At 32.7% G+C, this 14,897-nt stretch overlaps 1 long non-coding RNA gene across 1 annotated transcript in view; it reads left to right on the top strand.

Annotated features, from left to right (window-relative positions):
* si:dkey-22l11.6 overlaps positions 1-6,268 on the top strand; it is an 8,240-nt gene extending 1,972 nt beyond the window's left edge. The window contains exons 3-5 of the long non-coding RNA XR_015482755.1: positions 1,191-1,367; positions 2,877-2,964; positions 5,468-6,268. This is a non-coding gene — a long non-coding RNA (si:dkey-22l11.6). The remainder of the gene's footprint in view (positions 1-1,190; positions 1,368-2,876; positions 2,965-5,467) is intronic.
* The last annotated feature ends 8,629 nt before the right edge of the window (positions 6,269-14,897 follow it).

Genomic DNA, 14,897 nt, shown 5'->3' with positions numbered 1-14,897 from the left:
CTTCTGAGTTGAGTGATTGGCGTGACCTACTGCGCCTGCCCTGCGTGCAGCTGAGCACTTATACTTGTGCGCGCTGTTTGTGTTGTTCTACAATAACACTTACAAAAGCAGTAGGTTTATATGTTCCCTCTGTATGGAGTTTCTTCGCTTGGGTTTTGTTTTTTCTGAACACTACCTTAATGAACAAGCGGATAAAACTCGCTCATTCTGAGGCGGTAGCTGGCGGTCATGCAACAACTTTAATCATAAGGTAAACACAAAGCAACAGATTCCACCTGGAGCTATTTCATGGGACTCTACACTTGTAAACACTCGCTCCAATGGGTTGGCGTGGCTCTCAACCCCGCCCACACACGTAAGCACTACCAAGCCCACTAATAGAACGTGCGCTACGTGTTGTTGCGATGTGTAGTTACATTTTTGGAGAGATGCGCCATGGCAAGGGCTATTCAACTGCGCGCAGGCTGCGTCGGACCATACACGTGCATTTGACGCAGAAGTATAAATCAGCCTTTACATGTCTTTATCTTGGCTGAACATGTTAAATTACAAGGTAGTCGAAAAAAGAAATAACTTTAAATATAGTGTAACTAAACAAACTATTCACAAGTAAACAGTCAGTTGATTAAATAAATTTGAGTATCATTATAAATGTAATATACATGTAAGGGACAATCGTCTGATTTAGGTGTGTTAAAGGATATTAAGTGCACAACATCGAGGCAAAGTTTAATGTTTAGATTATTACTGCAAGTTGAAATTTAATATAGTTTTAATTTCTAAATATAGCATTTTAAAAATAAATATATAGGCTATGTTCTGAATAATGCTCATGTCCATGCTTGTCATGCCACAAACATACTTATATTCTATGTATTTGACGATGCAGTCAATGCATGCACTGAAAAAAATATGCTTATAGGCTACCTTTACCTGCAGGTTTCGCTAGCTGGGCAAAACTTAGATAGGCTATTAATAATAAATATACATTAAATATGTATAATTTTATTTGTGAAAGCAAGAGAGAAACTTGTGGGAGTGCTGTAATAAAGGAGTCTCAAATGACTAACAGTTGTGCATTACGGTAACGTGTTTTATTCGGGACATGGCATATGACAAATAATCGATAACATTTGAGCTGGTTTCAGTTATTAATTCTTTTTATTTTTAAAAATATATTTATTTAACAGGTGGCGCAGTGGGAAGCGCTCTCACCTCACAGCAAGAAGGTCGCTAGTTCGATTCTCGACTGGATCAGTTGGCATTTCTGTGTGGAGTCTGCATGTTCTCCCCGCGTTCTCATGGGTTTCCTCCGGGTGCTCCGGTTTCCCCCACAAGTCCAAAGACATGCGCTATAGGGGAATTGGGTAAGTTAAATTGTCGTAGTGTGTGTGTGTAAATGAAAGTGTATGGATGTTTCCAAGTGATGGGTTGCAGCTGGAAGGGCATCCGCTGTGTAAAACATGCTGGATCAGTTGGCGGTTCATTTCGCTGTGGCGACACCAGATTAATAAAGGGATTAGGCCGAGAAGAAAATAAATTAATATTTATTTAACTTAATGTTAATATAACACTACTGATGATTTTTAGCTGAATCTGTGGTACATGGTGATCCAAATAATGGCAGCGAATGAGGATGGGTTTTTCAGTTTAAGAATAAAGTCCAAATCTAAAGCCATGGCTCCTGATGAAGGTCCTGTAAAGTCAAACGATTGGTCTGTGTAAGAAATTTAACATTATTTGCAATATTAGCATTAATCCACGGCCTGGTCAAACAGATGGTTTTTGGGTTGTGAGACGTAGTTTAGACGAAGTTGTCGGCGATTCTTCCAATTGTAATGTCATGCAATGTTCAAGTCCCTGTCGCAGATCCATCTTGCTGTAAAAATAAAGCAGCAACGACTACTTTCAAAATCATGCAGTCTGAACTCGGCATTAGTTAATGAATAAACTTAGAGACCTGGATATCGACACGTCTCTCTGCAACTGGATTATGGACTTTCTGTCTAAAAGACCTCAGAATGTTAGATCAGGCCACATCTGCTCCACCATCTTCACACTCAACCCTGGTGTACCACAGGGCTGTGTGCTGAGCCTCTTCCTCTACTTATTTTTTACTATCAACTGTAGGCCTGTGAATAGATCCAACATCATCATCAAATTTGCAGATGACACCACAGTGATTGGTCTAATCAGCAATAATGATGAGACGGCCTTCAGGGAGGCGATACATCATCTGTCCACTTGGCCACTACCAAGCCGACCAATCACAGACCTTGCGCTACGTGTCGTTGCGATGTGTAGTTACATTTTTTGAGAGGTGCACGTCAGCGACGGCCACGGCGAAGGGCTATGCGTCAGCACCGTAGCATTGGCGTGCGTTTGACGCAGAAGTATAAATCAGCCTTAAGGAACAGCACTTTCCTCAGAGCTGTCCCTTTTTCAACTCTATCCCCCACTAATTATTTTGCCCTCCTAATACACCCCACTGTCCTCATATAGTTCATTTGAACTATACATATACTGTACACTTGTAATTGTTTATCTACCTGTACACTTCTGATTATTAATAGCAACCTGTACATATAATAATTTATTTAAAATTTCTGTTCATAGCTAATACAACCTGTATATAATGTTGATAGTACATCCATCTGTAAATATCACTAAAGTTTTTCTATAACTGCACTTTATACCTTATACCTGTATCCTGCACTTGCTGCTATTGCACTGCTGGTTAGACCTAAACTGATTTTCGTTGCATTGTACTTGTACATGTGTAATGACAATAAAGTTTAATCTAATCTAATACATTTCTTAACGTTTTCCAATTTGTCATTTATGTATTTAACTAATCAAATTTGTATTATTTACAGACAACCAATGTCCATGTCAAAAAAGCTTCTTCAAGCTCTCTTTACTTACCTTGGTGAGGATGAGGCATGCCTGGTGAAAGAATACATGGTGAGTGCATCATAGTACTAGTGCTTGCACCTGGGCTATAAGAAAGAACTGCTTTGTTCAGAGGCTGAGGGTGGGGTTACAGTGGCCAATGAGACAAACAGAAACTTTTTTGAGTGCCATATTTGAATTAATAGGTGAACCTAATGTTGAACACATTATGGTCTATTCAAATCACATTGCGCTGCACAAACACTTGCTAGATTCGTGCAAGTAAGTTGCATACTAATTCAATGCAAAAGTATGAATAGAACAATGAACAAAATATTTTAATATCTCAAAAACAAAATTAATAATTTTAAAGAATTTGAAAATAGCGTTTTCACTGTATGTCAATGGCTTTTTTCTTTTTTCAAATGCTTTCTATTTCCATATATTTGTACATGAAGTTAAAAAAAAATGCCATTGGTCACTACACGCGTAAGAGCAACCTATTATCTTTTGCCTCAAACTCTTGCATTGTAATGGTAATACACACTGTTATTGAACCGTGAGAAAACTATCAGCTTGTTGAGTGTGACATCACATCGCTTGACTATATCAAATAGTATTGGGAGACTCAAAAAATGGTAATAATAAACATTTACAAAGCGATGTAATACTTTTTGAAAATCACAATATGTGCCTAATATTAGTATGCCTAAAAATACTAAATGATTAAAAGTTGCATAAGTTTCTTAATCCTCTGACGTTCTCAGCATTGGGTTCAGATCTGTGTTTGACCCCAGAGATATTCATTGTTTAGTCCAGGGGTGTCCAAGCTTGGTCCTGGAGGGCCTGTGTCGTGCTAAGTTTAGTTCCAATTGCAATTCCAATTCCAAGTCCAATTAGACACACCTATGCTAGCTAATCAAGCTCTTACTAGGTGATCTAGAAACTATCTTGCCTCAACACACCTGCAAGGATAAGCTAAAATTGGCAGAACACTGGCCCTCCAAGAAGGAGTTTGGACACCCCTGTTTTAGTCTTTCTAAACAGTATTATTATTTCTAAATTACAAACAAATAGTCACAGAATTACAAGTAAACCACTTTTTTCCAAAAAAGAGAAAATTTATGTTTATGTTAAGATTAAAATTACTGTTTAAAAGCAACTTGACTTGTATTACATTTTTAGGTCAATGGGTGGCCGTACTAACAATCAAAAATGTATTGCTGAATAATTCTTCAAAAATGTTTAATCTAATAATGAAACATGACGTTTTTTTAAAGTATGAATTCAAGTTTTAAATTTGTATATTTACTTATACATTTAAAATATACTTAATATATTTAAATTATTTTGGTTTAATTAATGACACGTAAAAATACTAATTAAATAAATATACATGTCTATTAATTTGTCCAATTAAATTTGTTTTATTATCATTGTACTTTTTTTTATTATTTGCAGAGGTCCTGTGGGTCTTTGAAAAGTCTTAAGTATTAAATTAGATTTTTACAATTTAAGGTCATAAAAAGTCTTAAATTTGAGAGGTCTTAAATTTTGCATCAAGGTGTGACATTTCTACTGAATTTCATTCGCTGATGTTTATTTTACTTGTGCACAATTATTCTTAAGCCTTGTGTGCTGTTGAGAATATTAATTTGGAGACAGATTTCTTTGTTTGAGCTCATGAAAGTGAGACTTTTGCACACATTGTTTTGAAAGTTGCTTATTTACATTTTTTCAGACTTATAGTAAACATAGTAAGTGTATTTATGCACACATACACACACACACACACACACACACACACACACACTATCATTTACTGTTTATACTCCAAAGAACTCAAAAAATATAAAAGCCAGAAACTTTTTTGCACAGGACTATCTAAATGGTTATGCTGTCAACTGATCATCAACAGTAAAAATGACAAAATATACATTTACCAAAAAGGGAAGATAACCAGCAACAATGCGTGATTACATGCTGTCATGGATTTGCATCCAAAAAATGTTTTAATGGAAGTCAATGGGGCAAAAAAACAGCAACTAACATAAGGAAAGGGTTGTAAATTTAAATAATACAGAAGGGTTAAGGTGAACAATTGTGACCGGGTATATTGATATACAGTGGGTCTGATCAGAAGGTATTTCCACATTTAAGTGGCCAAATCTGTGGTTTTCAAGCCTTAAACCTTGGGTAATATTATTTAAATAATAATGCAATAATGCTTCCTTGACATTATATTTAGTTTTCAACATATTACTGTATTGTTTGCCTTTCAATTATTTTTTCCAAAATTATTTTTAGTTAGTCTTAAAAGATCTTAAATTTACCCTGATAAAACCTGAATAAACCCTGTAAATAATTGTGAAGAAGTCGTACTTGCAGATCATGCACAAATATATGTACGCCAATACGCAATCATAAATGATTGTTATAATATTTCACAGGTATCAATGTGCTGGTGGGGAGGGCCGTTAAGGTTTTGGTTTTAATGACATTAGATTTCTTCTGACTTTTTACAAAATGTTTCAAAAACAATGTCTAATAATGGTTTCTTTTTATTTAAATATAGGGCAATCAAAAAGAAGAATTTTTGAAGGACCTGACAAACACCGCCATGGCCATATGTGTCATCAAAAAGGAAAGAGGAGATTATGAGGACATTGGCATCGTTGTGGATGGAACAGTGATTATTGAACAGATAAAATCTGTTGCACAAGCCTGTGCACTGATGTTGGGGGCAATTTATGTGCTTGATTTGGCCTACCCAAAAGAACTCAAATACTATTACGAGTTTGCCCAAAAAGTACTTGTGCAAATGAACTCTGACAAGCTCTCCTCAAAGGTTCTCATACTGGAAAACAGTGTGATACTGTAATTTTAAGCATTGAAGTGTTAATAAATGCTCAACAACCAAATGTATATCATATACAAATTGCAGTTTAGTGTAGGATTTGTTTAATAAGTGAATTCAGTTTTCTTTGTGTGCAAAATTAATTAGCTGTAGGAACTTGTTTTAAATGGTGTGCGTGTGTGTGTGTGTGTGTGTGTGAGAGAGAGAGAGCATGTGCATTCTATAAACTTTGTATTTATTCCATTTCATACAACTTGTAGTTGCTCAATTTGTTTTTTTTTTATTTTTTAAGTTAATTAGTTGATTATTTTGTGTATTGGGGTGTGTGTGTGTGTGTCATAAGGATTGCCGTTTGCTCCAAGACTTCATACAGTTTCTTTTATGTGTTGGTTTAAATTAAATGTGCTGTACAAACTGTTTATTGTGTTATGGTGTGCTGCTAAAGCATTTTTAGGCAGTGATTTATGTTTTGTTAAAAAAATGCATCTTAAAAAGTCATTAAAATGAATTCAAAACAAATGTGGTCAAGTGTCATTTCAAAGTGTATTTGCAAGCAATTTAATGATCATTTTAGACATCAAAAATAAATAGATATAAGTAGGAATAACATAATTAAATTATAGTGAACTAAATTTCATTAGATAAATGTAACTAAATAAAATTGATTAAATCCAACTTATTTTGATTGTTTAAATCCAACACATATAAATTGAGTAAATCCAACCTAATTTGATTGTTTAAATCCAACACATATAAATTGAGTAAATCCAACCTAATTTGATTGTTTAAATCCAACACATATAAATTGAGTAAATCCAACTAAAATTGTTTGCTTAAACTTAACCCAATTCAATTATTTGCAACAGCTTGCCTTAAAAAAATTAAGTAAATCCAATGAATCATTTTTTTCAGTGTGTTCTGTTCACTTGTTTGTTGTTGTATCTGTATTGCCTAAAAATCAAATACAATATTTAAAAAAATATATGATTTATGACTCAAGGTGAACTGCTATCAGCAGAGCTTGCAAAACTCATCTCAATGTAAGGTCAGGTTAACCCATATTATTGACAATTAAAAACTTGCTTTTTATATCTCCAGTGGCAGACCAGACCATAGGTGTCTCTACAGTATATTCATTTGGGCTACAGTCCTCTGTATTTTATCCTATAGCATTCCTAAAAATCTGCATTATAGGTTATCTGTCACTGCTTAAGCAGGATAATGACACCGACTTTACAAACACGTGGCTCAGTTGGTGGATTTTGCAATAAAGAGTCAATGTTTGGACAGTCGTTGCATGCTGTAAGAGACTCATTGCGGAGGAAAAAGCTGAAAAGGCCTACCGGATGACCTCTCATCCCACTATCTGAGGCCTGTGTCCTTGCCTGTCAGCATCGACACGCCTCCCAAAGAATTCAACACTTCCTGTGTAAAGTCCTCTGACCCAGAGTACTTATCACACCACTATTAAAAACATTCACAGGCATTTCATCAACTCCCAGTTTATCCAGTATAAGATTTAGCATGATCTAAGGAAAGTACAGGCCAGAAAGCTTCATTTACTAATTTTTTTATTTGACAATTAGTAAAACCTTTTTTCATAAATATTTACCATATTTATCAATGCTTCATGTAGTATTTATTATTTTTTATGTTCATTAGTTTTCTCAGTACTTGGTTGCAGCTGGAAGGACATCTGCTGCATAAAACATATGCTGGTGACAGTTTATTCCGCTTTGGCAACCCCTGATAAAAAAAGTGACTAAGCTGAAGGAAATTAAAGGAATAGATGAATGTTCATTAGTTTAAAATGCATTAATTAACTTTGTACATTTATTATTTGATAATATATGATATTTATTGGCAAATTAGTGTTAATAAATAATATATTGTTGCTCTACTAAGTATATTAAAATTATGGCTTTGTTTATAGTTTTTTTTATAAGAATTATTAATAATATTTAATTTATTAAATGATTTGTGTGTTTTTTTCTTGTTTATTTGTTTACATTTTTATGCAAGCATGAATTTTATTTATTTATTAGTTTGTTTTGAATACATTTGACTTTGAATAGTATAAAATATTTTATGCCTTTTTGATATTTTAATACAGAAATTATTATAACATTCCTTTTTATTAGTAGTAGTATTATTTTATTATACTCTGTCCCTGGGAGTTGGTACTATTGTTTTGATCAGATTTATTTATAAATATTTTTGATTGAATATCAGATGTTTTTATTACATATAAAATATGTAAAAAGAGTAATAAAATTAATTATTATAGTTATCATTATCATCTTTTTTCTGTTCTTCTTTTCATTCTATCTATCTATCTATCTATCTATCTATCTATCTATCTATCTATCTATCTATCTATCTATCTATCTATCTATCTATCTATCTATCTATCTATCTATCTATCTATCTATCTATCTATCTATCTATCTATCTATCTATCTATCTATCTATCTATCTATCTATCCATCCATTTACGGATATATCTATCTATCTATCCAATCATCCATCTGTCTGTCTGTCTGCCTGTCTGTCTATCTGTCTGTCTGTCTTTCTGTCCCTCCCTCCATCCATCCATCCATCCATCCATCCATCCATCCATCCATCCATCCATCCATACCTCCATCATTCACTGTGTATATATTTATATACATAATATACGAGTCTTAAATATCGTTTTCAAGTCACTGGAGTTGCTCAGGTCAGACAGATGGCCAGATGTAAGCAGTCGTGTAATTTAATCGCGTCAGGTGAATCACATGACACTTCAGCCTTCCGTTATGTGATGGCCCAAAATGCTGATCAAAAAACAGCAAATTAATTAAAGAAGAAAAAAGCCTGATAAATGGAGCAGGTACAGGTGAGCCTGATCCCTTCTATTCAACAATGGACACAGAGCTCAAGTTTCCCACAACGCAATGAAGACGGTGACATTAACGGTCATGAAATCCTGCATGCAGCTGGACTAAATCTGTATCCGGTTGCCAAAACTGAGCCAAAAGCACAACCACTGCACCTGTCCAGCAAGAACAGTGCATTGTGGGATATGCACTATATGTGAGGTTACTATTCATCCAGCCCAAGTAGCATAAAATGAGATTTTTTCACAAAAGAAATGGCCACGCTTGTATGTTATCACTACAGAAAGATGAACAATAAACTTATGAAACACAAGTGCGAGATTAACAGGAAGAGCCGTGGGTTGTGCTTTGGTTTTAGACATATGACAGGAAAGACAAATGTGTAGGCATATGTTTCTAAAGGTAGCGCTGTCTGACTGTGTCTGTGTGTGTGCAAAGGTGTCATGGGACTCCATTGCATGACATGAGGCCTATTGGGAGAATAAAGCAGAGCAGTTCGGCCGGATTTCAAAGTCACATGACATCCTGTCAACAAACCAATAGACAGGAAGAGGTGCGTTGATGAATATCATAGGTCATCTCCGAGCATCCTAATTCTTTATATCACATTATCTGAGGTAAAGAAAACACTGATATCTTGATTTAAGAGTCTGTGAAGGCTAGTGGTTGACAATATTATCTTATTACTTCTTATTATTTCTTTTACCAAGGGTTTTTAATGCTCAATGTTTCAAAGAACAGATCAAATGTTATATTTATATGAACATATGAATAATGTCAAAACAGATATATTAACAGACAAAAAAAAAAAAAACACTTAAGAGACATAAAATTATGAAAAATAAAACTTTGGTCAGTGAAATCCAGATATATATGACTCATTCCAGAATTGCAAGTAAATTTTAAGCATTTATATTCCTTTTCCCTTAAATCTACACTGAATTTACAGTAAATTGAATCCATTATTAATGTAAAACAACATTAAATGTTTAAATCTGACAGGGAGCATTTGATTCTGTTAATAATTATTGTTTAATTAATTGCATTTATCCATTTATTGATTTGCTAAACATTTTTAAAAATACTAACAGAGTTGACAATAACAGAGCAATAACAGAGCAATAACAATAACAATAATAACAGAGCAATAACAATAACAATAACCTTTTCATTCTGTGCTTTAGGTCAAGGTGCTAACCTCAAACCAGATACCACGTCAACTGGATTTTATGTATTGTCATCATATTGTTGTTTTTAAAATGTGAATGAGAAATCCACTGAAATATCACAGTAACAGCGTGCCCCTGCAGTTCTATAAATCATCCTTATGTATTTATTTATTTATATGAACTATTAACAATTCACACTTATCGTTTCACCCACATAATAATATTATGTGTCCTGTGTATAGTAAACGCAACTGTCTGTGTTTCTTTTGTGTTTTAGCATCAAACACAAAAGATGAAACATTTTGTTTATAGATGCATCAGATACTCGTGCTAAACAACTCATGTGAGACACAACGAATTTGACCAAGTTCACTGATATATTTGCATAAACAGGTAACGTTTAAAAAAAATGTTTAAAAACAATGTTTAAAAACAATGTTTAAAAAGTTATTATTAATTATTTTTGGTCATGTTTTACTTTCTTTAATCTGTTTTAATTTTTCGCTGCATCATCTTTTTTATAGCTCAAACATTAAACATGACAGTTCTATATTTATTTTTACAACCTTCAAGCTCCCGAAAACAATCAAGCTGGAAGAAACTACTTGGAATCTGCAAAAATAAAGTAATCTATGCTCAGGGATGGGCAGTATTTTTACTACACATGTTTTTAAAATACGTTCTTCACATACAAAATAGTGTTTTTTATTTCAAGTACTTATATAATACAAATATACTATTAACTATTATTTATACTATTATATACTACTTATTAAGTACTATTAATACTAATATTATATGACAAATAAGATTAAGTAGGATAAATATTAAGTATAATAAGTGTAATTAAGTATTTCAAATGCAAAGTGGCTTTATATTTTGTATTAAAATACTTCAGTGTCATTTATTTTTGTAGATTTTAAAAAATGCTAATTACTTTGTGAGAGGTCTACATGATGATGACATCATAAAAATGCGGCCTCTGATTGGTCCTTTCTAAGAGATTTTCCTACAGTAGGCTTTAGATCAAAATATTTATTCAATTCTTTTCCTTCAGCCTAGTCCCTTAATTACTAAACAAGTACAATTATGGACCTTTCAAGTGCAAATACCTTTTGAAAAGGTACCAACCCCAGTGACAGATCACATAAACTTTTATTTTGAGACAGTGTATGCTGGAATAGTTGGCGGTTCATTCCGATGTGCCGACCCCTGATAAATAAGGGACCACGCTGAAGGAAAATGAATAAATGAATGAATAAAATACATGTATTTTTGCCCAATCTGTCCTGCTAATAAACCAATTCCAAATTAGCAGTCTAATAAAACTAAAATGGCGGTGACACTGAAAAAGTAACCGGTACCTCCCTGACAAATCCTGTGTTAAATGGCGTGATGGGAATCTAACAGTCATGTGAGTCACGTGAGGATGAAGCACACGTCTGTGTTGATACACCACTATTTATTCATCTTTTATAACAGCCAGCTATTTGATCCACTAGCACACACACAGCCTCGAGTCTTTGTTTCCATTCATAGATACTTACCTCTAGAAATATTTAACCATTGTTCCCTGCAGTCACACCCAGACACAAGCGCTCCGGTCAGTCAGTCTGCATTCCCACACACACATCCATAGTTACAGTACATATATAGGACAGAAATGCACTGCATGTGTATCAGAAACAGAACAAAATCAGAAAACAAACATGAGCACTGTCTGTCCATCACAGGAGAGCAAATAAACTTGACTGCGAGCTAGTCGTGTGGGAACAAGCGTGTTTTCAAATTGATTTGGCACAGAGGTTTACTGTTTCATTCTGAAGAGGGGCAGAAAAGACGTCACTGATATTCCAGCCAGAGGATCGTCGTGCTGGTTGTTTGTTTTTGTGCTTGTAATGTTTAAGATGTATTGTTTGCGTGTACTTTGCGCGTACTGAGAATTTTCCTCTGGGAGATCAAATACTACACCACTGCCTTCTGTTTTGACCCCTCAAAATTTATCCTGATACTCTGAGATATTTATTACAGTGTTGTTCACTAGGGGGCAGCAAAAATGAGAAAGCTGTATTGTGGGGTCTGTCTGTCTGTCTGTCTGTCTGTCTGTCTGTCTGTCTGTCTATCTATCTATCTATCTATCTATCTATCTATCTATCTATCTATCTATCTATCTATCTCCCCATAAAGGATGTTATAGAATATTATACATTAAGATATTTGTGTATATACATTATATTAGACCGTACCATTGCCAAAACTGTACATAATCTAAAACCATAACTTAAGATCACCGTGAAAAAATTGTGTATAATAATAATAATAATAATAATAATAATAATAATATTATTATTATTATTATTATTAATAATAATAATAATAATGATAATCCATCTATCTATCTATCTATCTATCTATCTATCTATCTATCTATCTATCTATCTATCTATCTATCTATCTATCTATCTATCTATCTATCATCTATCTATCTATCTATCTATCTATCTATCTATCTATCTATCTATCTATCTATCTATCTATCTATCTATCTATCTATCTGTCTGTCTGTCTGTCTATCTAAGGATGTTTTAGGATATTATACGCAATAAGATATTTGTTTATAGACATATTAGTTGGGACCAAAGCCTAAACAGGAACTTATCTAACACATTAACTTAAAAATTATGGTGAAAATAATGTACACCCCGATAAATATGTTATGAAAAATTAAAAAAATAAATACATAAAACTGTTATAAACTAAGAGGAAAATCAAGAGAACCATAAAAATACTCAATATAGTTGCAATCTTGTAGTTTGTATGTTTTTCCAAAACCTTGTTTGAATTTAATTGGTTTATCCTTCTATTACTATGTTAGGTGAACACATTTTAATGAGTATATGATAATATTTACAATATATAATATCATAATGTAAAATATAATAATATATAATATCAATTGTTTGAATGCTTGTTAAATCTCTCCAAGGAATGAACATCAGTAATTAGGTTATTGCGTCATCCCATTTTTTTTATTTCTAATTTAATTTATCCAGCAATCATGACCTCATACTCATATTTATTACAGCAGTGTATCATGTGATAATCTTTTTTTTTAATCTCAGCTATTGTTTTGGAAAACAAACATGCTATCGTATGATTTGGGAAAATCACAGCAGCCTTACAGGCAGTTTAAAGCGGATTGATTGGCGGTGACGTGTAGCAACTCATGTACACTAATTGGCACATATACAGTGGATGAGAAATCAGAAGAGGAGACTCGTTGCTCTCATCTGTGATTTTGGCTCCAGTTCACAGGTTGTCACATGATTTTTCACAATTATGTAAATGTTGGCGCTTGCCAACATGGTTTAAACCCAGGCACGTACATCTTACTGGGTGCTGAGAATTACTCTGAATTCAGCTATCTGTGGTTCATTAAACTGTAGGTTGGTTGGATTTTTTGCAGCTGTAAACTTTTAGACATTTAATAATAATGTAATAAATGTCCAACACTGACCTGAATAAGTGACATGCATTGCCTAACTGGGGCCGAAAGACATTCCTAAGGAGAAAAACAAAAGATAGTAGAGAAATATAGATCAGCTTTAAAAGCAAATCTTACTTACCATATATATATGCCATTTACATATAATTTTATATGAAGAGTTTAGATGCAAAAACCTCTAAATGCCATCTGAAATTTTCCTCTAAAATTAGTATTTTTATCAAGCTCCTGTGTGTATGTTCTGTAATATCACTTTTATGGCAAATAATAAGTCCTTTCTCTGGTCTTTAAAGTAAAATATCTCAACATAAACAAAGAAGGCTGAGAACATTTTTCAGTTTCGATGGAAATTTTAGACAGCACTTAGAGGTTTCTGCATCTGAACTCTACATATATATTATGTTGAGATATATATATAATTCTCTTTTGGGTGCGTGGATATATTGTCATTTTTATTTTGTCTATTCCAATTAACTGAACATATGAATTTGATTGTTAAATAAATAAATAAATAAATAAATAAATAAATAATAACAATAATAATAATAATAATAATAATAATAATAATAATAATAATAATAATGATGATGATGATGATAATAATAATAATAATAATAATAATAATAATAATGATGATAATAATAATAATAATAATGATGATAATAATAATAAAAATAATAATAATGATAATAATAATAATAATAATAATAATAATAATAATCCGAGGCTCAAACCAGCGACCTTCTTGCTGTGAGACGACACCACTACCTACTGCGCCACCGCATCGCCTATTATTGTTATTATTATTATTATTATTATTATTATTATTATTATTATTATTATTATTAATATGTTACTTATTAGCATTATTTGTGTTATTTAATATTTATGTTATTATTATTATTAGTATCTACCACTACTACTACTACTACTACTAATAATAATAATAATAATAATAATAATAATAATAATAATAATAATAATAATAAATAAATAATAATAATAATAAATAAATATATTTACAAATAAAAACTAAAAAACAATTCTAGATTTTATGTAAAGTGTATAAGAAATACTTTTAAGTCATTGTTATTTTTAAGCCACTTGTTAATTAAACTAACATTAATTGCAGGGATGTTAGTTAAACATAAACGTTATCTTACAAATAATTGTGAGGGTTCTTACAAAAGACTGATTTTTCAAGGAAAAGTGGAAAACACCACATAGAGTTCAGAGTTTGTTTGTCACATGCTCAACTGCCTCTAAAACTGCACCATGACTGTGCACAAGAGATCAAAGACAAAAACGACCAAGTGGATACATGATTCATAATAATAAAGTTCATTGAAACAAAGCTTCACTATCTTCACAATAAATGCATATTAGATAACCTATTAAACACTTGCTTGTACACTAAATTTAGGCCTTTTGTATAATTCAATATGACTGTGCAGATGATATCACAACTTCTTTTGCAACAAAAGTGCCAAATGGTTTGTTTTCTGTGACACAATTGTAAAAACAAAGTCTATTTTAAAGAATTATCACTAAAATGCACATGATTACTTGCGTTCGAGGGTGAGGGCGTCTTGCCC

Source organism: Danio rerio, chromosome 4 (assembly GCF_052040795.2).
Source record: "Danio rerio strain M-AB ecotype USA chromosome 4, GRCz13ab, whole genome shotgun sequence".
Classification (NCBI taxonomy): domain Eukaryota; kingdom Metazoa; phylum Chordata; class Actinopteri; order Cypriniformes; family Danionidae; genus Danio; species Danio rerio.
The sequence above is the reverse complement of the archived record's forward strand: the minus strand, read 5'-3'. Positions and strand labels throughout refer to the sequence as shown.